General features: G+C 39.9%; 1 protein-coding gene across 1 annotated transcript in view; it reads left to right on the forward strand.

Moving 5' to 3' along the window:
- add3a (adducin 3 (gamma) a) overlaps window positions 1–23,336 on the forward strand; it is a 116,963-nt gene that overhangs the window by 1,200 nt on the left and 92,427 nt on the right. The window contains exon 2 of the mRNA XM_042484713.1: window positions 18,865–18,902. The gene's annotated coding sequence lies outside the window, so the exon portion shown is untranslated. The remainder of the gene's footprint in view (window positions 1–18,864; window positions 18,903–23,336) is intronic.

The following is a 23,336-nucleotide window of genomic DNA, read 5'->3' on the forward strand; positions in this document are numbered from 1 at the left end:
AAAGACAGCCACCATGTTGAGCTGGTATTGAAACATGTTTTGCCCCAAAGGAACATAGTACTGTAAGTGATCATGAGGTAGTACATTACATTTAGGCCCAACAACTTTATCCTCAGTTTAGTTTACAGTTGCACATCAGGATGCAGAGTTATTTCTGAAAGGGTAAAACTATCCACAAATCAAAACTGCTCTCAAGTTATTGGTAATTATTCATTAATAAATTACTCAGCTCAGGCATAAAAGTTTCTCAGCAAGCAAATATGTTAAGTGTCATGGAAACCTTTCACTTCTATTATATGTCATTAGTGTAAGTGGAGCCTGATTACACACTGATGCTAACAAAAAACAGTGCAGCAGCAAGCAGACCTTAATATTATTATTACAAAGATACAATATCTTCCTTTTGCATTAATGGTCTTGCTTAGTTTAAGAGGCTACTGAGGGGTAATGTCTTTTCATCCTCTCTGTTGGATGACTCTTTCACCTGCAGATAAGACACCTCAGGTAAAAGGGTTAACCAGTTTATTTATAGTGACAGTGAATCTCACTCAGCGCTGGTTTGCATGCAACCCCACTGCCATCCCTCTCTCCCCGTCAAATCGCATGTTACTTCAAGAACCTCCCAGCACCTCTGGCTCATAGATATTTCTCAACCTGAAACGACTCCCATTTCCCCACCAAAGCCTGGCCGTCTGAACTTTAAAAAGACCCAGACAAATATGATAATTGTCTCCAAAAGGCCTATGCTCTCTGACATACTTAATTTTTCATTTTTGTTTCTTTTTTCCCCCTTCTTTTATTTTGTTCCACAGAGCCCTCTGAAAAGCTGTGAATGTTCACCATATGGAGCTGAAATCTAAAACAGTATTCCCCTCATTCTCTGATTTACTCAGATAGATGGCGGGGGCCCCTGTTGGAAATCCTTAGGGGACCTTCTACAAGTGAGATATTTAACCCAGAGCCAGTGACGGAATAGATAGACTATGCAAACATACTTCGTATTTATTTTTCCTCCACCTCTGAAAAATCCTCTTTGATGTAAACTCCACTTTGCAGTGTTTCACGAGCTCCTCATGAATATTGCAGTTGCTGGGGACTCTGGGGAGGCGAGATGGTGAGGCCTCTACCCAGTCTTCACTGAGTAAAGTTAAAGTATAGGCATATTAATGTCTTCTGAAGCTTGAAGTGAAAGTTGTTTTTAAATATGAACATTTATTGCACATCACCTCTACAAAATCTAATTACACCAGTCTCTGTAATCTGATCCCAGCCTTTTTTTCAAATGATTGATGACAGTATCGTCTTTCAACAGCTTCAAAATACTCATTACAGCTCCATCACCTTCCCCTAAATGGCTTGTGTTGATTAGTCAAACTGTTTTGTCGCCATTTAATTGCACTCATCTCCATTCTCTCTATAAATGTGTATTATTTTGTTCTGCAAAGCACCATTTTCTCACTAGCACACTTCCTTTAAAGGGGAACTGTGCCCATTTTCCAAAATTCATACATGTTATTGTTATGATCTCTCCTAAATCTAAATGCTAGAATGCTAAAACTCAAAACTTGTTGAACTGCTCTATAGACAATGAATTTGGAAAGACATTAAAGCTGACACTGAAAACGTTCTGAGTATACTTAATCACTGTGACATTGCACAAACAACAAGTCACTTTTTGGTATAGATAAGTGGCAATTGATTTCATTTGTGGATATATGTGAAATCGGCAAACTTTTTTATTTCATTTGTCAGTTTCAGCCAAATATGCAACATTTAAAGATGTATAGTCAAACACTGTGGTCCAACCCTTTCAGATGTCTCTGCTGTGCTTAATTTAAAGACTGTTACTTTGCTAGCATCTTTGTTACCGTACAGTCCGTCGCGGAAGCTAAGCAATGTACTGCTGTGTAAGGGAGCTGCAGCAAATTGTATCTTAACCACCTAAAAATGAATCAGTACCAGTTTAAGTGTAGGCTATTAAATATTTTTATTGCTTTGCCTCACACACAAACTGATGGAGGTAGTGGTAGATAAGCAACCCCCGTGTTCTGCAAAGTGAAATAAGTGTTTTTGTCGATGGTGTCTGGTGGCTTTGAGATAACTGCTTTAGTTTCCTGTAGAAAATGTCTGCCTGATTGCAAGGTAAAACACTAAAAATATTCTAAATAGTATTTACACTTAAACTAATATTGTTTTTTTTAGGTGGCTAAAAACTAATCAATCTAGGTGGCATTTGCTCATTGCTGTTTCATTTTATCAATGTTACACAGGGGATATTCTATTGAGAAGATATTGTAAACAAGCACTGTGATTTGGTATATATGGGGACATGATCTGTTTCAGAACTGGTGATACTGCAATAGAATAAAGCTCATTTGGGTATAAAGAAGAAAACAAACATTTTTTCTGGCTCGCATTCAATGTCTATGGAGCAGCTCCAGACTTAATGAAGTCTGGGACTTTACTTCGTTAGTCTCTGGCTTTAAGAGAGAGTAGCTCACCTTCATAAAAACTGATCAAACTTTTCAAGGCCATGGAAGTAACATATTGAGGTTCTTGATTTAGGCGGAGTTCCTCTGTAAAGCCAGTCTTTCAATTCATATAGATACCTAAATACTTAAATGTCATGCAGTGTAATTGCTCTCCCCATGTAGGTTTCTAACATGCTTCTCATCCACAAAGCTGTGACATAACTGCTTTTTAGGAGATGTGCCAGAATATCTAAACACTGACCACTAACTTGCTAAAGAAAATGACACAAGTCATTAAATTATAGTGCATTGTTATTTGTGTTGTTAATGGGACGTTTGTGCGTGTTTAGAACATCGATGAGTACATCACAGCTGTGCAGCTGTTTCAAAATAATGCGCCAGCCAATTTGAATGAAGTATTTCCCATGCCCATATTGTTTTTGTAGTCTAGGCCTATAGTGTTTAGCTTTACAGTGCTTGCAGAATAACATTTATCGTGCGGTGCGACGGGAAATCTTTTGTCTCAGCTCATTTGCAGCAGTCTCTCTGTCTGAGCTGCTCTCTATTGTTTATTTTCTTTGCCCTAATGAATGGCTTTTTAATAACCCGAGGCAGCTCAGCTAATGTTAAGATCCATGCTGAGACACAGGAAGTACAGTGTCCATGGTGGCGGGGGAATGGACAGACAGCCTCATATATTAGCAACAAAGTGGCAGTGACCGCTTGAGTGGGCGCAGACTGAAGGGACTGTTAATGAGGCATGTCCATAGTAAGATTTGATTGCTTGGGAATGTTTTGGTGGAAAAGGGAACTCGAGAATGTGAAGGGAGAAAATATTTGATGAATGTAGTTTTTTGTGATCATTGAGTGGCAGGTGTGTAGAGGAAGATAAGGTGTACACATGTTGCAGCTTCTTAAGTTATTCTCTGTTCTTGATACCTGCTGCATACTTCCAAAAAAAGTTCTGTGCAATAATCTTTTTACTGTGTGGCACCCACAAAAAAAGAAGGCGTTTGTGTGTGTGTTGGTGAGCCTGAAGCCATTTAAAATGCACACGGCCCAGTGAATTTGAACCTGTCCAGAAGACAGAAATGACTTCATCATTACCTCACCCTGCTCTGCTAGAGGACTTATCAAAAACATGTGGCTCCACTCTCCCTCTACGCTGCAAATTGATTGAGTCTTGGACTCCAATGTTTTTCCTTTGTTAGAGGACATGTGTGTTTGCGCAAAGGCAGGCTTCATTTTATTATCTTGGATTTTCTTGTCTCTCTCTGGGTTTTGACTTCATCTGTCATTCATTTGACTTGTTTCAGCAAGTAGTTCTGGGTTTGGTCAGACTGAGTTGGACAGGCTTAGAGGCTACACCATGCCTGAGCATTTGAGCTTGTGTGTACGTGTCTGTTACGCCCAATGAAACCAGAGGAAAAACATTATGGGGATAACATTTTTTGGCCATATTATTACACAACAATACTGTACCGTGCTTTAAAGGAATAGCTCAACATTTGGGGAATTATACTCATTTGCTGCCCTACAGAGAGTTAGAGAAGACTGATACTACTCTCAGAAAGGGCCTTTTCAACCACCTGTTTTTATGAGCATTTTCAATGTGCACATTTAATAATAAATAAATAAACCTCAGTGGAAACATCAAAAATTAAAAAAAAAAAAGCCAAATATAGTAAAAGTGTTTTCACACTTAGGGGTGGAGAAATTGCTGTGTTTATACAAGGTAAATGCGATGAAGTGCATGAAAATAGATTCGACAAATAAATGATTAACATTAACATTGTTATACAGGCAACTGCAAAAAAAAATAGCACCACCTACTGCTTATTAAAATGAACAAACCCCCACTATTTCCATTAAACGTTTGCATTTTCTTTAGCAGATTTCCTGAGGTTTCATTTAACATTTGCGCTACATTTAAATGGAAATCTGACTAGTGAGAGTGGTATTTTTCTTTTCATCTAACTATTTGCAAAAAAAAGCAAAGTATTTCCCAAAATGTCAAAATATTCCTTTTCCTTATTTAAGTAACCTTGGTGAGGCTGTCTGAAAAACAAACACGACAAACAGCTAGAAAATGCTGACACTAGTCAGTCACAGTTGTCCTTTGAGCTTGTCTCTGTTTCCTCTCTACTGTGCTGTTTATTCCCCTCTAGCATTTTGTTCTTGGTTTTGTCATTCAATCATTTTAGTCAATGTAGAGTTTTATAAAGAGAGACAAAATCTCTCTGAGATAGCAAATTGGTTGCCTGCTGACAGTTTTTTGTCAGCTAGGTTATTAAAGGGACAGCAGCTATACAGAGTTTCTTTAAAAGTCAAATTTTTTACCATCAACCTTTGACTCAAAACTCTAAAAACTATTCCTCTTTTGTGGTGCAGATTATACTCTGTCACAGGTGGTTCACTAAAACTGGACGGACGACAGCTTTCGATATCTTCCTTCCCTTCGACTCTCTGGCTCACCTCAAAGGTCAACATTGTCAGAATGTCTTGCTTTTGGTCACCAGCACAAATTTGAGTGTCAAAGTTTTAACACAGCTGAACTGAGTGCAGATTTACATCATTCCTATGAGCGATTCCAGGAAAACTGATACATTTCACTACAAAATTTCAAAACCTGATGTGACCAAGTCAGGTCTAGGAGCAAAAAAAAAAAAGTATTAAAAAACCCCAAATTCAGGTAATCTAATTTCTATAGGTGGACATGTATGGTAGCAGTTTACGCTATTTTTTTGAGTTCGATCCGTTCTGATTTAGGTTCTGATTCTTGCACGATGTGGGCAGTCTTGATGAAGTTGCATTGAGCTGATCTGCAGTGTTTTGTCTTTAATGCTCATAAGGAGTCAGTCTCTTATTTCAAACTATTGTGCGTCCACAGTCAGAGTGCTGTTTGAAGTGATGCATGTGTGGGCCGAGCGTTTAGATTCCACTGTTGTTTGGTTGCCAGAGCCGGAGGTCCCAGCGGGGTGGGGTTAGAATAACCTTATTATACACTTGTGGGTGGCTGAATTACTGAAAGCATCCGGTCTGACGTGGAGCACAGCTGATTTCTGTCCAGCTTGAGAAAGTGTGTACCTCCACACGTGCATCCATATGCAATCACTTTGGATGTGCATGTGTGTTGACATAAACAAGTGTTTATTTTGCATTGGGTTCATAATATGTTTATGTTTACACAGGCCTTTCTCTGTTTGTGTGTGAGGGGGCAGTCCCTGGCAGAGCGTCAGCTCCGGTCAGCAGCGGGTCTTCTTCTCAGCACAGTGAGAGGGCGCTTGCATAGATATTAGAGTGGAGTAACCACGGCAACAGGGTCAGTCTCTGACCATGGGAGGAGGAGAGGTGCCAAGTTTTGGGCCAAATGAGCTTTTGAAGCAGACAGCAGTTCTTTTGATCCCCACGGTCGTCACCTTATTAAAGTGTCGAGCATTTAAGATCATGAAAGTTTGAAGCTGACACGAGAATGTCGGCTCAGCGAAACAATCGCACTTTTAATTATCTGAAGTGTTCGTGAATGATGACACCTGATATGTTGTATATTATGTAATATTACACTGTCATTATCTTGTCATTGAGTTTATGAGCTTGTGCAGATATGATCGAAAAATGCGAAAATACCAAAAATGATTATATTTATCAACCAGAATAATCGATTAATTCTGTCCGAGTGATGTTACATCAACAAAGTCTTGAATCCTTATTTAATTAAGCTTAATTGTCCATTTTACTGTTGATGACAAATGAAATGCTGTCATTGTGAGCAGAGATTGGCACTGACTTGATATGCTGTTTTGCCTGGGCTGCTTGCCAGTCATGTGAGTGTTTGTGGAGGAAGGGGGGTGGGCGGCTCGCCCGTTTCTGTGCCCCGAGGGCCTGCATTAATATGGAGATTAGATTAGAAATCTTCCAGGTCACTTAATCTACTCAATTAACTGACTGTCATTTTTCATATTTACTGGCAAAAGATGCAAATACTAGAATGTACAGTGAAGTACAACCATTAAAGTTTCATTAATCAGTGTGAATCCATTCATGTGAGCTTCATTTATAGCCGAGGATGGGTGTGTGTGTGTGTGTGTGTGTGTGTGTGTGTGTTTGTGTTCTTGGCCATGTGAGGAGCTTCCATGGATGCCTTCATTATGGGTGTTGATCCCCTCGCTGTGTGGGGATCAGGAGGGGATGCACTGTCTCTATTTCTGAGTGTGATGGAAAGCTCAAATTTTGCGTGTGTGTGTGTGTATCTAAATATGTGATAGTGCCTGCTATTTTCTTTCCTCCTCTCGTCTCTGTATTGAGCCATGTTTCTCTGCTGTTTTATTAGCCTGTTGTAAAAGTTATACAGAGCAACATAACTCTTGTGCGCACGCACACGCGCACGCACACACACACACACACACACACACACACACACACACACACACACACACACACACACACACACACACACACACACACACACTTGTAAAACCTCACACACTTTCAGCCCTGAATCCTGCGTTGACATTCAGCTCAGACGGTGTGATTTTGTTCATTCTGTCATCATTGTGTAGAAAGATATATACCTTCTGTGTAGTGAATCATGCTGGTGTGTGCACAAGGACACTCACTGGATTTTAAATTCTTACCAAGCATTTACACAACATGTTGTTGAAGTCATGTACTGTGTAGGTGAAAGGCATTCTGGGTAATGAAATAAAGTGCAGCAGCACCTGTTACACCAGTTACCACCTCGGTTGAAAGACCACCGGCTGGTTAATTTGATAATTTCTAAACCCATGTCACGTTTAACTACTGCATTTGAGAGTGAATGCTTTTATTAGTTGTTGTAATTTAAATAAGATATTTGAGGTGTGATTAATGTGTGGCGAAAAGCTGCTGAATGATATGACCCATATCTCATTTAACCTCAGTAATAATACATTTTAAAATATTGATATTTTTGATAGAATTTACACTGGTAAAAAATTGACACTGAGGGCATACAAATTGAAATCTTTATTAGGTAAATATAACAAGACTGAAATGAGAAAAATGACTTATTTTCTGCGTAAGTAGCAGAACAGCACAATAACTGAGGTAAACATTAACCATAAGTGAGAGAGAGAAAGCACAGCTGGCAGCAGTGTATTTACATGTAACGCAGGAATGCATATCGAAACAGTTTCAAATATTTCAAATTTTGTTATGTATTAATAAAACATTTTCAAAACACTTTCAGCTAATCTGATACCTTTTCATCAAGTATTATCTGTTCTATAACATCAGAAAACAGTGGTAAACAGCCATTACAGTAAAGCAAAAGATGACCAACAGTCCAAAACCCATAAATATTTGTTTAACACCAAGCAAAGTAGCAAATTAGAAAGCTTAACACATCAAATCTTTTTTACTTACTCTTTATTAAAACCAGATTTATTTTAAAATAGTAATTGACACAGGTCTGCAAAATGTAAGCTTATTCTTATTCAACTTGGGAAATCCAGTAATCCAGTGAAAAGCATAACTGAATCTTTTAAATTAAAATATGTGTTTGTGTAGTGAACTCTTGTTGGCCTCGTGTGTTCAGGAAACATGCATTATTGCCTCTGACCAAGCATCTACATTTACCACATTTGTTTCGGCAAGCACACCCATGCCTTGGTTCCTGTTTTTGGACACACACACACACACACACACACACACACACACACACACACACACACCATGGTATTGTCACATCACACACAGAGTGACAAATCATTGTTGGCAGCACTGAGTTTCGGCTGCTGATTGCTGCTGTGTCCACTGTCCTCCTCTGTTGTCTCATCTCTAATTGGGTCAGCTTGTGAACTAAATGATGATTCTCATCCTCGCTGCCACTGAACAAAAATGCTGTGTCAGCACAGCCCAGTGTGCTCTTAATGTTGTGTTTTGGCAATTATTTGTTGTCCTTAGTCATGGTTATAATTGATTTAATGCGCTTTATTTGGGTGTGGTGTGGTAGAATGCGACATGAAGCCAAATGTCAGCTTATAAAACAGTGTTGACGTTAACAAGGAAGACAGCTGGCGGTTAATGTTGGTGTTACTGCGTTTCTTTGTTAGAGAAATCATCTGTCAGTCAGCTGTGTGTCGTACGTGCGTTTTTAGCACATTGACTGAGCTGGTCATAGTGATAGGGAGTATTTAAAGGTACAGTAGCTTGCATCACTAGCGCTGCTGTTCGTGGAGCATGAGCTATGTGTGTGTGTGGTGATACTAGATCCGCAGGACCACCATGGTGCTAATCTGCAGTTCATTTATTTATTCCCCCGCTGGGTCACAAATAGTTGTTTTGCCCTTGTGTGTGTTTATGAAGTTACATTTGTTAATATGACCTCTCATCCCTGCATATATATATAACCAAAAATACCACTCGGGACACCATGCAGCCAAGAACTCGTGAGCACATGTGCACAAGTGCCAGCCAGAAACTATATCTGTCACTGTGTGTTTGTTTTAAAATAATTGTGTCTGTTACAACATAGAATGGAAAGCAGCAGCACTATTGTGTGTCACACGTTTAAAAGTGACATGTAGACTTTTCAGTACTCTAAAAAAATCGGTCATGAGAATATGTACAAGGTAGATTTATTAGCTATTATTTAAACATAGTTTAAAAATGACATTAAATTTCATCCTTGATCATGCTGCATCTTTGGGGTTTAAGGATGAGTTGCTTAAAATCACCAGCTACTATGAAAATTCCATCCAGTTGCTTGGACATGTTGCTGTTGATGGCATCATACAATTCCTGCAGTGCATTTAAGTAGCAAGGACTTTAGGAGCTACTGGCTGCTGCGTAATGCATATCATTAAAATATGTTCATATATAAAATAAAGATTTTAAGTTTAGATGACTATTATCTTTGGGTTCTGACTAGTGATGGTGGTGATGTTAAATTGACTAGTAAACTAATCGTGCAAATTTCTGCTCTAGGGTATGTCGTTGCTGTGTGACATCACTAATGGGTTTGGTCGGCCATGCAACACACCTAAAACTTTCACTGAGAGACAGTGAAACACTGTTATTTGGCCTGCTATTACTAAAATTGTCCCCACACTGGTATTGATTATCACTGACACAGAATAGACGTGATAGGGCCAGCTAATGCATCCTGTCATGACTTGATGTGATAATAATTACAAGCTCAAGACATCTTAAGCTCATAAACTTTAACTCCTGACAAGTAGCTGCATATTTTCTGACAAAAATGTGAGGCTCAAGCACCTGAAGTTACCATTCAAACCATTAACAAAATGAACGACCATTAAGACTTTAATTAACAGCCGGGGAACTCACTCTAGGCGTGGGCTGTCCCGAATTATTACCACCTTTTCCCACAGCTCCCGTGTGGATATAGTTCTACACCATAAGAAGTACATCTGCTTTACTTTGTAATAAATCAAATCCTCATTATGAACAAGCCAACAACCACCTCACAGCCATTTACTGTGTCTACTGTGGCGTGACCTCTAAAGCTGTGACCTCACCTCAGGCTGTAATCAGGTCAATGTTTCTGCTACGCAAACCACTCTAATGTACATACAAAAACAGTTTGTCTTCACACCGAGCTGTTGTTGACAACGCTGAGCTTCGCCTCTGCTGGAGGGCCGACGCATGTCATTAGTGACGCATGTTGCATTCTGCTCACTAGCCCCCTTGGGCATCACGAGCCGCCAGTGTGTGTTTATTTGAGTGCACAGTACACAAATTGATGTGTTTTTGTGTGTACATTCGGTGTGCAACCAGTCGTGCTCTCCTCAGTTTAGTTTGAATATTTGTTTTATGCATTGTAAATATTTCTCTTCTTACAGTAAGATAATTTGTTGGTGCTTTTTTATATGAACAGTAAAACTAAGGTTTTATTTATTTTAAGCTATAACATTACATTTTTAATTCAGAATTCCTCCAGAATCTATTGTCAAAGGGTTGAAAATACACATTCATGTATGTATGTGTGTGTGTGTGTATGTGTGTGTGTTGTGTTGCAGCGCAGGTACAGCACCCAGCCTCTCCATCTGTCTCTTCTCCCACCTGTCACTCATCCTCCAGAGCTCAGTCTTTATATTACTTTCTCAGTGCTTACAGAGGAAAATCTGCTGAGGCTGAGCAGAAATGAACAAGCTGATTGTCTGATTGCAGATTGCGCCCCGTCACACCCAGTGTTCCCTGTCTGTCACCAATTTCAGTTACTCAAGGAGCAATGTTGCATTACATCCTGTCCATTCAAATGGCAATGCAACCCCACCCTAACATGATTAAATACTTTGAGAAAAGTACAACACATTTATCAGACCATTAAAATCGACTGAAAACATAAATTTAACAGTTTTTAGGTAGCTGAAACATCACCTGTAAGTGTCAAGTAGACAAGTAGATACCAGAAGTTCAAATTGCCATTTATTTTCTGCATTTGACAGACATGGATTAATGCATTAAATTGATGAATTATTCTGCTGTAATCAGTACTGTAATACAAATATGTAATGTAACAGGACAGCAATTGTTTTAATCTTTAATTTTGAAGAGTTTATTTTGATAGGGAGCCCCCAAAGTAAACTCCTGCCAGTGACTGCTTCTATATTTTATTTAAATTGTTTTATATATTGTTTTCCATTAAGCATTTCAAAACATATTCTCGTGACAAACACTCTTTCAGCCTTATCGATTCCCCCCTTGATGGATCACTGCCCACGTACACACACAAACTTGCAGTTTCCACTGAGGATGTATCTGGTCGGAGTCGGGGAGCGATACCCTGTCAGATGTGCGTGGTGTCGTGTCACATGTCTTTGACTCTTGTCGCAGGATGGGAAGTATAGGAAGGCTGTATTTCCTTTACCTCAGCTGAGGAAATCACTGGATAGGACCCATCTTTTGTTCTGTCCTTCCAGGACGGTCACTGATACGCTTCGAGTGGAAAGTTAGACAGACACAAGGCCATGTGATATCACCATGTTTCTGTGCCATTTACGGGCCAACAAGAGTTGTTGTTTATAGGTTGTACGAGTGATGTCATTCAGCTTGTGGTCAAAGGGACTGTGGTGGTGGTGTCCTAAAGATGATGTCATCAGTTTGAGCCTCATTCTAGTGTTCTGGAAAAAAATGTGCTTAATGGCCTCTGGGACGTGACAATAAGAGGAAAAAATGACACATAGGCTTGCAGTGTTTGTGTCTGTGTTACTGAGTGTATGTTATAGGTTTTTCAAGTCCAAAATGTCCCCACAATGAACTAAAGAGAATAATTGTTGGTAAGAAGTTAAGTAAGCTGTCTGTTTCTTTAAGTGCATTCATTGTTAGTGCATAACTGCAGTCAGAGCCCCGGCTGGTCGGGTTTAATACAGTAGATTTGCATTAGAGTGATGAATATTAGTGGTGAGAATCACGAGAGGCTCCCTGATATTATTACGATACTTAGGTCACAATACAATGTTACTGTAATTTTAACTGTTTATTACAAATGTGCTGAGTATTGCGACGACATATATCAACATAGTTTTGCGATTTATTACCTTTTTTCAACTGCAAATGAGTGTGTTCATATCACCTCAATCATTTTTTTGTTGCAGGAAATTATATGTAGTGGACTGACACAGCAGTTGATTTTATTATTCTAGTAGGATAACAAAAGTCACATTTGTATTTGCAATATTAATAATTTATTTAATTAAGAAAATCATTTATTTGCATGCGTGAATCAATACACTCTTTATTCTCTAGTTATTACTTGTTTAATTTATACAAAACAAAAGTTCACGGAACAATAAATTGGGAGTTTATGAGGGATTAATTCTGCGACTATTTCTCGGCTGTGCTTTTGTTACTTTTGGACAGAACCAGGAGTGCCAGACCAAAAATAAAGGCCTCCTGTGTTACAATTATTTTCTTGTTTTCCAGTATTTCTGCTCAGTTAACGGTCTCCAGGCTCTATAGCTTAACATTTAGCATACAGACTGAGTGGTATCATTCTTCTTGTCAAACTTTCTGCAAGAAAGTAAATAATTTCACACAATGTCGAACTATTCCTTCAAGAGAACATAAAATGAGTCAGGCCATATTTGATTCTTTTGTTGACACGGTTAATTCTAGGTTATTTCTAGGTAGGAGGTTCAGTGATTGTTAGGTTCAAACATGGTTTATGTTTTGGTGAATTTTGAAGGATGATGTCAAGGTCGGAAAAATAGCCACATAGGGGCAACTTAAAATAAGTATTACTATTTACTTGTGTGGTGTTTAGTCATATTGATCATTCTTAGGATCATTTTACATTTCCTGATTCTTGGAACTGGCAGCAGGTTTGCTTTTGAGAGGCCAATTCAAGTTCATGGGCACCAGATACTGCTTAACCTTGCCAGTTTGTGGGTTGGAATACCAGTAGTCCATGTTTAAAGAAACATTAGATTGATTCAAACTAACATTGGACCTATTCGGTTGCTTGGATTGTCTGAAAGCCATTCAGCCGGTTACAGTATGACCTTATTTTCTGCAGCAGTTTCTTTAGCCATAGTCACTGCAAGACAAAACATCTGTTAAGTTTTGTGGGTAAATGAGGGGAACAAGCTTTTTTCTTTTCTTATAAAAAACACCACGTGGTACCTTTAACAGTCTTTTCTCTAACACGTTAAATTAATGACTTTATGTGAATGTAAAGGGTTTTTTATGGCAATCATGAGTCACAGTAACACTTACAAAACTTGTGTCTCAGAAGTAAACATAATTGTTCTTTCCAACAATTTTTGGCAGCATGATGGGCGGTGGCATCCTTCAACACTGCCCATCAGAGTAGTAGTAGCAGTAAAAGTGCCTCTGAGCAAAGCACAAAGTCCGTATCACAGATAAACACGACCCCTGACCCCCTGAAGAGGAACGCATGTCTCGCGTGGATTAGTAGCGTATCAAATTTTCAAATTGTTATTACTAATAAAACAAATGAAAACAAAAGTGAGTGTTTAATGGGGCTGTTTCCAGGCAAGTCATGTCATGTACTCTGCCTGAACTCATCTTTCAGCGAGGCTCTCTTCCTGTTAATACAGCTGTCTGGGTGATCTGTTCAGAAAGACTTTGTAGAGAGCGGCTGGCTGCCAGCACTGAACACAGATCGACCTGAGGGGGAGAGCAGGACATTGTCATCTTACCAAAACAATAGACAAGATTAGCATTGTGTAGTTGTGTATGATGTTTAATTGTCCAAATTGGATTATCATGTAGTTGTCTGGGATGGAGAGGTTCATGCTGGGCTGGGGTCTGTTTGTGAGTGTGTGTGTTGATGAATATGTGCAATGCTAATGTTACCAGAAGGGTATCACTACCGCTGAAGAAATAAATTCTGGTTCGAAAGATCAATTTCAAATGAATGAGCTCACGAAGCTCTTCTTTATTTTATTAAAAGTTTTATACATTTGCAATATTTATCCTTGACCTTTACTTCTGGTTTGCCTTGTGAAATGATTTTGTTAGCACTATGAAGTGAACATGAAGTGTCCTGAAATAGATTATATTGTACACGTCCACCCCTGATGTGTGTGCCAGAGCTCAAATTTAATAATTACATGACATTCACTGTTTGGGCGTCTGCATGTTTGCACATGCATGTATTCATATGTGCATGCTTGTGTGCAGTGATTCCGGACCCGAGCAGCTGTGTGTATACTACTTCAGTATTTCTTTGTGCTGCTGATCTCTCCAGTGAAATTACTGCAAGATAAGATCCCCCAAATTCACCTCACACCTGTGGCTTCCATCAGCTGTGGAGTCAATTTTCAGATTTGACATGCAGACAATAGCCCAGTTTCTGCAGCCACAGGTGCAGGAGGAATAGACGGATAACTGACTTAAAAAGCAATTCCAACCATACAGTGAGGTTACTGTATATTACTTTGTTGAGCCTGCGTCTGAACCTTGACTTTAAGTCAATTTGCATCTTTTTGTACTGGGATGAATAATGCTAGGACCATAGTTTCAAGGAAACCAATTACTTTCTGTCAGAAGATTTTATGATTACACATTACATTTCATTTTGAATGCATCTTGATTTAGTTGTTCATTGTTAAGCTATTTGCCTTTCTAGTCATTTTCGGCATTTACTCATTTGTTGGAGGTTTAAAAAGTAACTCATCTATACCGGCAGTTAAAGTTATATGCAAGTTTGTCAGTTACTGTTTGTAAACATGCTCAAAAGCCAAAGATAAAGAAAAAGTTAAAACCATCCCCAAATTCACTTTCATTTGGTGTTTTGTGGCACTACATTTGCATTTTTTCTGCGCTGTGTCTCTTGGGTGACTGCTGCTCATGGTCTGACACCAGGTCACCATCTTTTTATAAAGTCCAGACTTCACCTAAGCACTCTGTGAGTACACACCCATAAATGTCCCAGACAACAAAAAAAAAGAAAAAAATAATAAAATAGAGTCGGAGGGTATAGTCTCTGCAGACAAATTACTGACACAAACATGCAATGGGTCATAAGTGATGATTGAGAGGGGATATTTCTGTGCAAGTCTATACATTGTTTTTAAGGAAAATCCTGTATATAGTATATCTTTGAGCTGCCTATATAACCTGACATTAATGGGCAGTATAGTAGTTGCTTAGAGTTGCACACACACACACACGCACACGACTGTATAAAGCAGAGTCAACAGTAGTCAGATTAGGGGGCTTTTGGAGTGGACAGCAGCACAGACAGAATCACACCATCTGTAAAGCTGCTGCTACCGGGTTGAAATTCTTCTCTCTGTTACCCTCTGTAGTGTCTGCTCAAATTGAAACTTATTTACTTTGTAAATGATTTGACCCACTAGCTGGTGCTGCATCGCATCAAATTGAAACCAAGGAGAAAAAAAATAAAAGCAGGCTTGCCATCACTTGTTTGCAGCTATTGCCTCATTAAACTGTCATGGTGACTTGTTGTCATGCCCATGTTTGATTACCTAGATAAATGGGTTGATTTTCACACCCGAACAACATTTGACAAAATATCATCTGCTGAAGTTTCCTGCTGAATGAGCAGAGTCCTGACAGACTGTCTTATCTGCCATCTGCCTCTGCAACTGATGTGAACATAAATTCTAAGTCACACCTGCTTTGGCTTTAGGATCAACAAAATTGTTTTTCCAGTCAGTTCAGAATTTGACCTCTGCTCTGATGTTTGCTCGTCCGTCTCCTCATCGCGCTTACTTATCCTCATTAAATTTCAAAGTCACAAGTTCCACAAATCAGCTCAGCAGCAGAGAAAGGATCACCTGTCATCCTCTTCATACCTCTGAATTAAGTCTCCAGCCATCACGCCATCAGAGAGTGACTGAACTGAACAGACTGGACACTGCAGATCTCACATCGTCTCTCTAAACCTGTTTGACAGAATCAGATTAACGAGATGTTCAGACTGTTGTGTAATAGTCGCAAAACTAACAAGTCAGAAAGCAAAGTCTGCTCTCGTCTCATCCCTAGGCTTTTTTTGTTTATAACGTGGGGTCACTTGTTTAAGGTCTTGTGGTGCTTTCAGAAGTGACCTCACCCTCCCTAATATGGCTAAGGCAACGAATTTTTAAAAATAACTTTGGTTTTGTCTGGATTTTATATAATGAGGCCAAAGGGAGCCGTGTTGTGTAGCTGGTCAGTCACATCCAGCACAGTGGTCAGCAGAAAAGGTTGTTATGTAACTGTGCTGGTTTTCCTTGTCTCTCTGTATCTCGCCCAAGGAAAAAATAATTAGTATGTCAAGTGCAGTGTCCGGCTTAGTTAATGACGTGAAGCACAATTCATTGTGGTTGTTCTAGTAACTCTTGTAGAGGTTATTAATGCTGCTGACTGTGGCTTGAGCCCGGTCATGGGGCTAATGTCCGGACTACAGGCTGTGACACCAATGTGTTTATGATGGTTTAATGATTACTGGGAAATAAAGATTTTAAAGGGACAGTTCACCCCAAAATCAGAAATGCATATTTTCCCTTTTACCTGTAATGCTATTTATCAGTCTAGATTGTTTAGTCATGAGTGGGCAAGTGTTGGAGATCTTGGCCATAGAGATGTGTTTTCTCTGAAATATAATGGAAATAGATGGCACTTTGCTTGTGGTGCCATCTATGCCAGCCCCCACTCGCCCACACCACGCAATGTGTCTGTCCAAAAATCATGTCAAATCATCTATGAACTATTTTCTACATGGCACCCACCAAACTGCATCACTGTGCATAAGAAAGTGTGCATTTACTGCTAGCTGACCAAGCTGCAATGAGCTAGCTAACATTAAAGCTCAGCTGAGGAGGACGCATTCATTTTTCATCTCCTGGTGCCCGTCCATCAGTTTGAACCGCTGTCCATCTCCACTGGATCTAGGCAGGTGGGTGCAGAGATAACCAAACTGAGATCTAAGCAGAATTGGTCGTCCAAATCTGTGTTGAAACTGCTGGCTTCTTAATGCTTTTTTATAAGGCTAGCTAGATCTGAGCTATGAAAGAATGCAGTCCTGCTTCAAGCTTCTCACACTTCTCATTGTCATTCCACACCTGACGGAAAATTCATTTTCTGCACCTCCACTAACACAAAAAACATCAGCGCCAGATTCAGCAGGTGGTTTCAATTCCTGTTCATTCAGCCAACCTGGACAGAAGTGTGTTTCCACAACTGCTCTGCCATCTGGGGATTTTCACTCGCTCTCCAACATCTCACACAACTCCCAGAAGTAACTAACACTTCCAGTCATCATGGCCACAGTTACATAATCTTAACTGTACAAACTCATGCAAGATTCAGCTCTAGCTTCTGCTAAATACAAACTAATGTGAGTCCTGTGGAGCCTTATCATTTGTGACTGCACAGATTGCTCTATTGACTCATTTTTCTGTCATTCTATTATAGATTTATAGGGCTGCGTGTCTGTACTCAATACCTTTTAAGATATTGAACAAAATAACCCAGTACTAAGTAATACTGGACCTTTTCCAGTCAAATGCATTTGATCCCTTTTGTATTCATATTACCATTTGTATGGTTTTGCTTGTAGCCAGTCAACACAAGCATGTTTGTGCCCACCACTGCAGCAGCTACAACCCATACAGTCTGTGATATACTGAAGTCGAGCGCAGTGTATTTGACAAAGATGGCGGTTCAGCGTGCTGAGATGTCAACAAAACGTTCAAAAGTATGGCTATACTACAGGCTTGTGGCATCTGATAAATGCACAAAATGCGGATAAATATCTCAATAACTTGAGCACTTTGAAAATGTAGTCATGTAAAAATCATTGGGTAGGGGTAGATTAGTGGTGGAATTTTATACAGCTGAATGCTTCCATTCACATGATGGGTATCGAGTGAAGTACTGCACTAATATCGGTATCACGTTAAGGGTACTGGTACTATAATTTTTTCAACAATACCCAGCCCTGTAGATTTGAAATATTTTTTGTGGTTTTTTTTTTGGGCCAATCCCAAAATTCCCAGTAACCAATTACCATTATAATGGAATGCAGGCGCAGCACCTTCAGCAATAACACATCTCACATACTATCAATAGCTCTCGTGTTCTCCTATGGCGAGCCGTGCTCCCTGGTGTTTACACAGTTGGTGTTTGTGCAGATGACAGAGATGACCATCAGTCCCTCGGGCCGCCTGCCGCTCGGGGTGGCCACCAGTACAGTACCACTCTCCGCAGTGGAAACTGCTGACCACTGTGACCGAGGAACACACACACTGAAGCCTTTACACTCACGTGAGAACTCACCAGTGCAAACACATGGGAATGGACAGTAATTGAGCCACATCCAGAGATGGTAGAGGTTCCTGTAATGTAGAGGCTGCGGGGAGAGCCTAATGAAAGTAAATGCAACACTTGAAACACATTGTAATCTCAAGAGTCTTTTCTCCCGGAAATGCTTTAAGAGAGGACGGGCATTTAATGTTGCCTTTGTAAAGAAGTTGGTTAGTTATAGAGTCTGCTGTATCCCAGAATAGGACTGCTGCTTTGTATTTGAATCTGTAGTCATAAGAAGACATGGATAACTTCTTTTTTATTAGATTTTTTAAGCATGTCAAATATGTGGAATTACAGAGCATACAGAGTTTTCACGGATAATGAAAAGGTCTCTGGCTTTGTTGTGTTAGCTGTCTTCCTTTTAATTTCAGGTTTTTATTTCACTCATTCTTGGCAAATTTTTGGTTTTGTATCCTTGCATTACAGACTTGAAAAAAACCCACAACAGATAAATAATATTTAAAGCAGATGAATGTGTGCCTTTAATCGTGAGAGATTTCTTTACCTCAGGCACACGATGTGGCTCAGAGTTTCAGCAGATAGCTGTAACAGCCTCCTGAAAACTTGGATGCAAAAAGTAATAATGCATATTTGTTTGTTTTTGTCCTAGTTGGCCAGGCGTTGTGATCTCCAGCAGTCCCCTGAGAGGTAAGAATTTCAAAATCCACATGCACCATTTCAGCTTCTGCTCAAGCCTTTTAAAACACCTGTTGATTGCATTAACAGCACTGCACAGTTTTGAGTATTATTTCACGCCATAACAACTCACAGTTGATGGGAAATAAAATGGAAAATAAGTCTGAAATGTAGTGTTGACTGAAGTTTTGGTCTGACATCCAAACGCCTCCGCCCTCCTCCTCGGTTTTCCCAAGGACACAGAAGGTAAATTGAGAATTATAGCGAGCTCTTTTCGACTTTGGTCTGTGGTAAGCTTACAAACTGCTTCTGGCCAGACATTTTACTGTGCTGGAAGTGATCCTGTGAAGGAAAGAGTGACAGGTCTTTCTCTCTTTTTATGCCTCCCTTGCTCCTTTGCCTCCTTGTGTTCAGGAAAACTAACCAGGATGTTGTTTGGTGCACCTCTCACGCGTTGTTTTCCATGGTGCATGGTACAATTATATTTCTGAGATCGCCAAAACTTTCTGGCTCATTAATTTTGTCAGTAGGTCATGGAAAGAGGGAAAAAGTGCAGTATGTGATTTGGTTTTGGTGATTTTTGTGGAACTTGCAATGTAATTGTGATGTTTTGGGGGACAGATTTTATGTCTCCGTGCCGGTGAAAGCTGTGGCCGGAGGCGTTACGTTTTGGGTTGTCTGTCTCATTCCTGTGAACCTGATATCTCAAGACTGCCTAGAGGGAATTTCCTCAAATTTGGCAGAAACATCCACTTGGGCTGAAAGAAAAGACTAGATTTTGGTGGTCAAAGATCAAGGTCACTGTGACCTCACAAAACATGTTTGGGCCACAACTCAGGGATTCATAGACTAATTATAACAAAATTCCACAGAAATGTCAAAACAATTGAAATGATTAAGTGATGACATTTATTATCCAAAAGGTCAACTTCACTGTGACATCACAACGTTCTACAGAAACACTTTCCTGGCCATTACTCAACATCATAACTCAGGAACTGAAGGGGAGACATTTGGTGAAACTGTGCTGATTTTATAGATCTTCTGTGCAGCGGGGGTGAAGATGTGTGTGTGGAGCATCTATGTTTACAGACATGGATGTAAACTGAAAGATCAACTTGACTGGTACGCAGAAGCGTACAACCACAAGGTAGTAATTTTACTTTTAAGCACAACATACATTAAGAGTCTGTGCACGTGCTAGTTCATAATACTTCTACCGTTGGATTGCCTACTGAAGGCAAGGTATGTCAAGTGCCACTATGCCACAACACCTCCTGATGGCAGTGGCAGCTGTAGCCATTGAAAAAGGTGCAGTGTTGCAAAGGTTTGACAGTTTCAGTACACTTCACTGGCACTTTTGCTGGCTGAAGTAAAGCTTTAATTTTCATTCACATTTCTTCTGCCTAACACTTTCATTTGTCAGTCTTTAATTTCAACATCTTTAAAGCTGAACCTATTGTTCCTTGCTTTTAGTCCACCATACCAGCTCCATAGTAGAATACCTGTTTATTTCACTGTTGAGAATTGAATAGTTTTTGCCGCACATGACTGCACAGGTCACAGCTGTTGTGATTCATTTCTGCTTTTTGCCAAAAGCTGCCTTTCCCTCTTAATTCAAATTCACGTCTCTGCAGAGGTAATCTCGTTTGTTTCAGCACCCCCTGCCTGCTTTACTTTATTTTGTAGTTATCTTTTTTTGGCCTCTCTGTTCTCTCTGTGTGACTCTTATGTCTTCACTTTTTCCCTCCCTAATTTCTCTTTGTACTTGACTGTCTCCACCTGTCTTGTCTCTTGTGTTAGTTCTCTCTGTAGTGTCAGCATGTTCATTTCCAACTGTCAAACAATGTGTTCCAGGGGACATAAGAATCCCTCCTCTGTCTGTGTCTCTTACCTGTCTTCCCTCTCAGTCTCGCTGTCTCAGCCTTATCTTACCCTCCCACTCTCCCTCCTTCTCTGTCAGATACTCTTAGAGCATCTCTCCTATCCTCACAGTCCCAATTTGGCAGATCTGTCGGGTTCAGGGCTTGCGAGGTCAGGCGGCAAAAAACAATGCAGCTCTGCTCGCTGACGTGTTTCATAATGTGTCAGATACCTCTCAGAATATCGCTGCAGACTGAGCGGGGCGACAGTTGTCCTCATATCTGGGTACTTTATCCATGTGCGGGACCATCTGAACCCTCACCAGGTTTAGCTGCTGAAAGCTTTAGTTGTTTTCAAGATTCTATTAGTGTGTCTCTCTGATAACTGCTGCGGCTCCTGCTCACTGATAATACTATGCTTTATATTTAGGTCAGTATGCTGAATGGTATTGCACACGCCATGATGCTGGTGGGCCACTTTGCATGTCTTTCGGAGACACAAAGCTGGAATTCCCACATATTAATCTAATTGTGGTGGTCCACCACTTTTAAAACATCTGCTGCCACGTGTTGATTTTCCATTTTTGGAGCTGGACTGTCAGTAGGAGCGTTATTAGAATGTATACCATTCGGTTATTTATTGCACCACTCTTGGAGCACAGAGTGTACTCTGGATACAGACGGAGCAGCAGGTGGATAACACAAAAAGTCAACACTACAATATCACTGCAATATCAATATCAAGGTGAAAATATTGTGCAGGAATCACAGGATTTTTCAAGTGGTATAAAAATTTTCTCATTGGCTCCATTAAGCACTTGCATCAATATACATTGATGCACTTGACCTGTGCTACCTGATCTAATCCAAACCCAAACTGATTCTGCTGTGATTTATTAAAATACACATATTGCATATATTTTGTTGTTCTTATTGATAGCATGTCTCAAATGGAAATGGACATGAGTGTGTTTTAGATTTTATAACTAAAGCTGATGTTTTTTTGAGTCAGTGTAATTATCAACAAGGACGCTGCCGCATGATTCCTCCTGGAGCTGACAGTTTTTTTTACTCTGACATGTTTGACATTTACAGTGCAAAACGACAGCTAAGCCATCTGGCTAAGCACCTAATGCTCCATTTATAAATTACACCACAATAGAAAGTGGATTAACAGCTGTTGATGTAATCCCTTAATGAGTTTCGTAGTGATTTCTGTGATTTGGTTTAGACTACACTGATAGCACAGTTCAGAAGTGATACACACAACTGAATTGAATTGAGCATGTTGGCCTTTGGTATGTTGGCAGTGTCTAGTAATAATGAGACTGAGTTGTGAGATTATAGTCGAGTCGATCTTTCTGCCTTTACTCTCTCTTTAAAGCTACATTAACTGATTTTTTTTGCCCACTTGTGTGCAGCACAACAAGCTTGAAACACAAAATTGACATATTATTACATTATAAAGTTGACATGGGCAAAGTATAAATGTAAATAAACAAACAAATACTTATATACACAGTGAGCAGACATGGAGTAACATTAGCATTCATGTGATGTCAACTTTGTGTTAGGCTGGCGAATGCAAGTCCAGTACTCTTTTTAAGCTCTGTTTCTGGTCTCTACCAACTCCTGAGGATCCATCACTATGTTCACCAGCTATCATTAGCTTTCTATGTCTGCCTTTGGGTGTTGGGCATGCAGACAGTGGGTTTATTTAAACTTTTTTAAATGACCCCAATAAGAGTGGTAAAAAAGTTAAGTTGTGGGCTTTAAAACCAACACATTGTGCTGAAAGACGCTAAAATGCTTCAAATAACTGCGGGTAACCGCTTAATGTCCATGGAAGAAACCCCTTTCACATTACACATATTATCCATTGTTAACTTAAAAATATTGCTCATAGCAGCTTTAAGTAATAATGCTCAAATAACATCACAAGTCCTTTCTTTCTCTTACTTGGTAGCTTATCATCCCTGTTAGCAAGTCTTTCATGACTAATGTCTATGGTAGAGACAGTAAAAGGGCGAAACCCTTTGCATTACATAGAGTAGCCATGGTGTCCATGTAACCAGGTAACAGAGGCACAACGAGGGGAATAAAAGGAAGGCGTAGGCGTTATTAGGGGTTTAGAGGGTGTCTGCACTTCAAGGAAGGCTGAAAATACAAGTTGAGGCCAAGTAAAAATACGTAGGAGGAGAACAGAGATATAAAACCACATGATTGCTAAACCGTTTTCTGGAAGCTACGGTCCAAACTTTCCACTGGTCATCGTCTTTCTCTGTTAGTCCTTGGTTTGTCTTTCTTCCGTCTCTTCTCTTTTTTTTTCAGTCCTTACACTTTCCATATTTGCTCCTCCTCTCTGTCTCTTTCAGTCTGTAAGACAAGCTGTCCTCTGCTCAGCAGGACAGTAAAGGGACGTCAGCCATCTCCGTTTGCCCTCCTCTTCTGACTTTGTTAAATGCCTCAGCATGCAGCTCAGTCCTGGCTGCCTCGCCCCGCTGATGTCTGCACCTGCTAGTAATGTCGTTTATACAGAAGAAATATGAGTTCGGTGGCTTGTTGTGATCTACCCGTCCTCACA

Source organism: Plectropomus leopardus, chromosome 4, assembly GCF_008729295.1.
Source record: "Plectropomus leopardus isolate mb chromosome 4, YSFRI_Pleo_2.0, whole genome shotgun sequence".
In the NCBI taxonomy this organism is placed as follows: Eukaryota; Metazoa; Chordata; class Actinopteri; order Perciformes; family Serranidae; genus Plectropomus; species Plectropomus leopardus.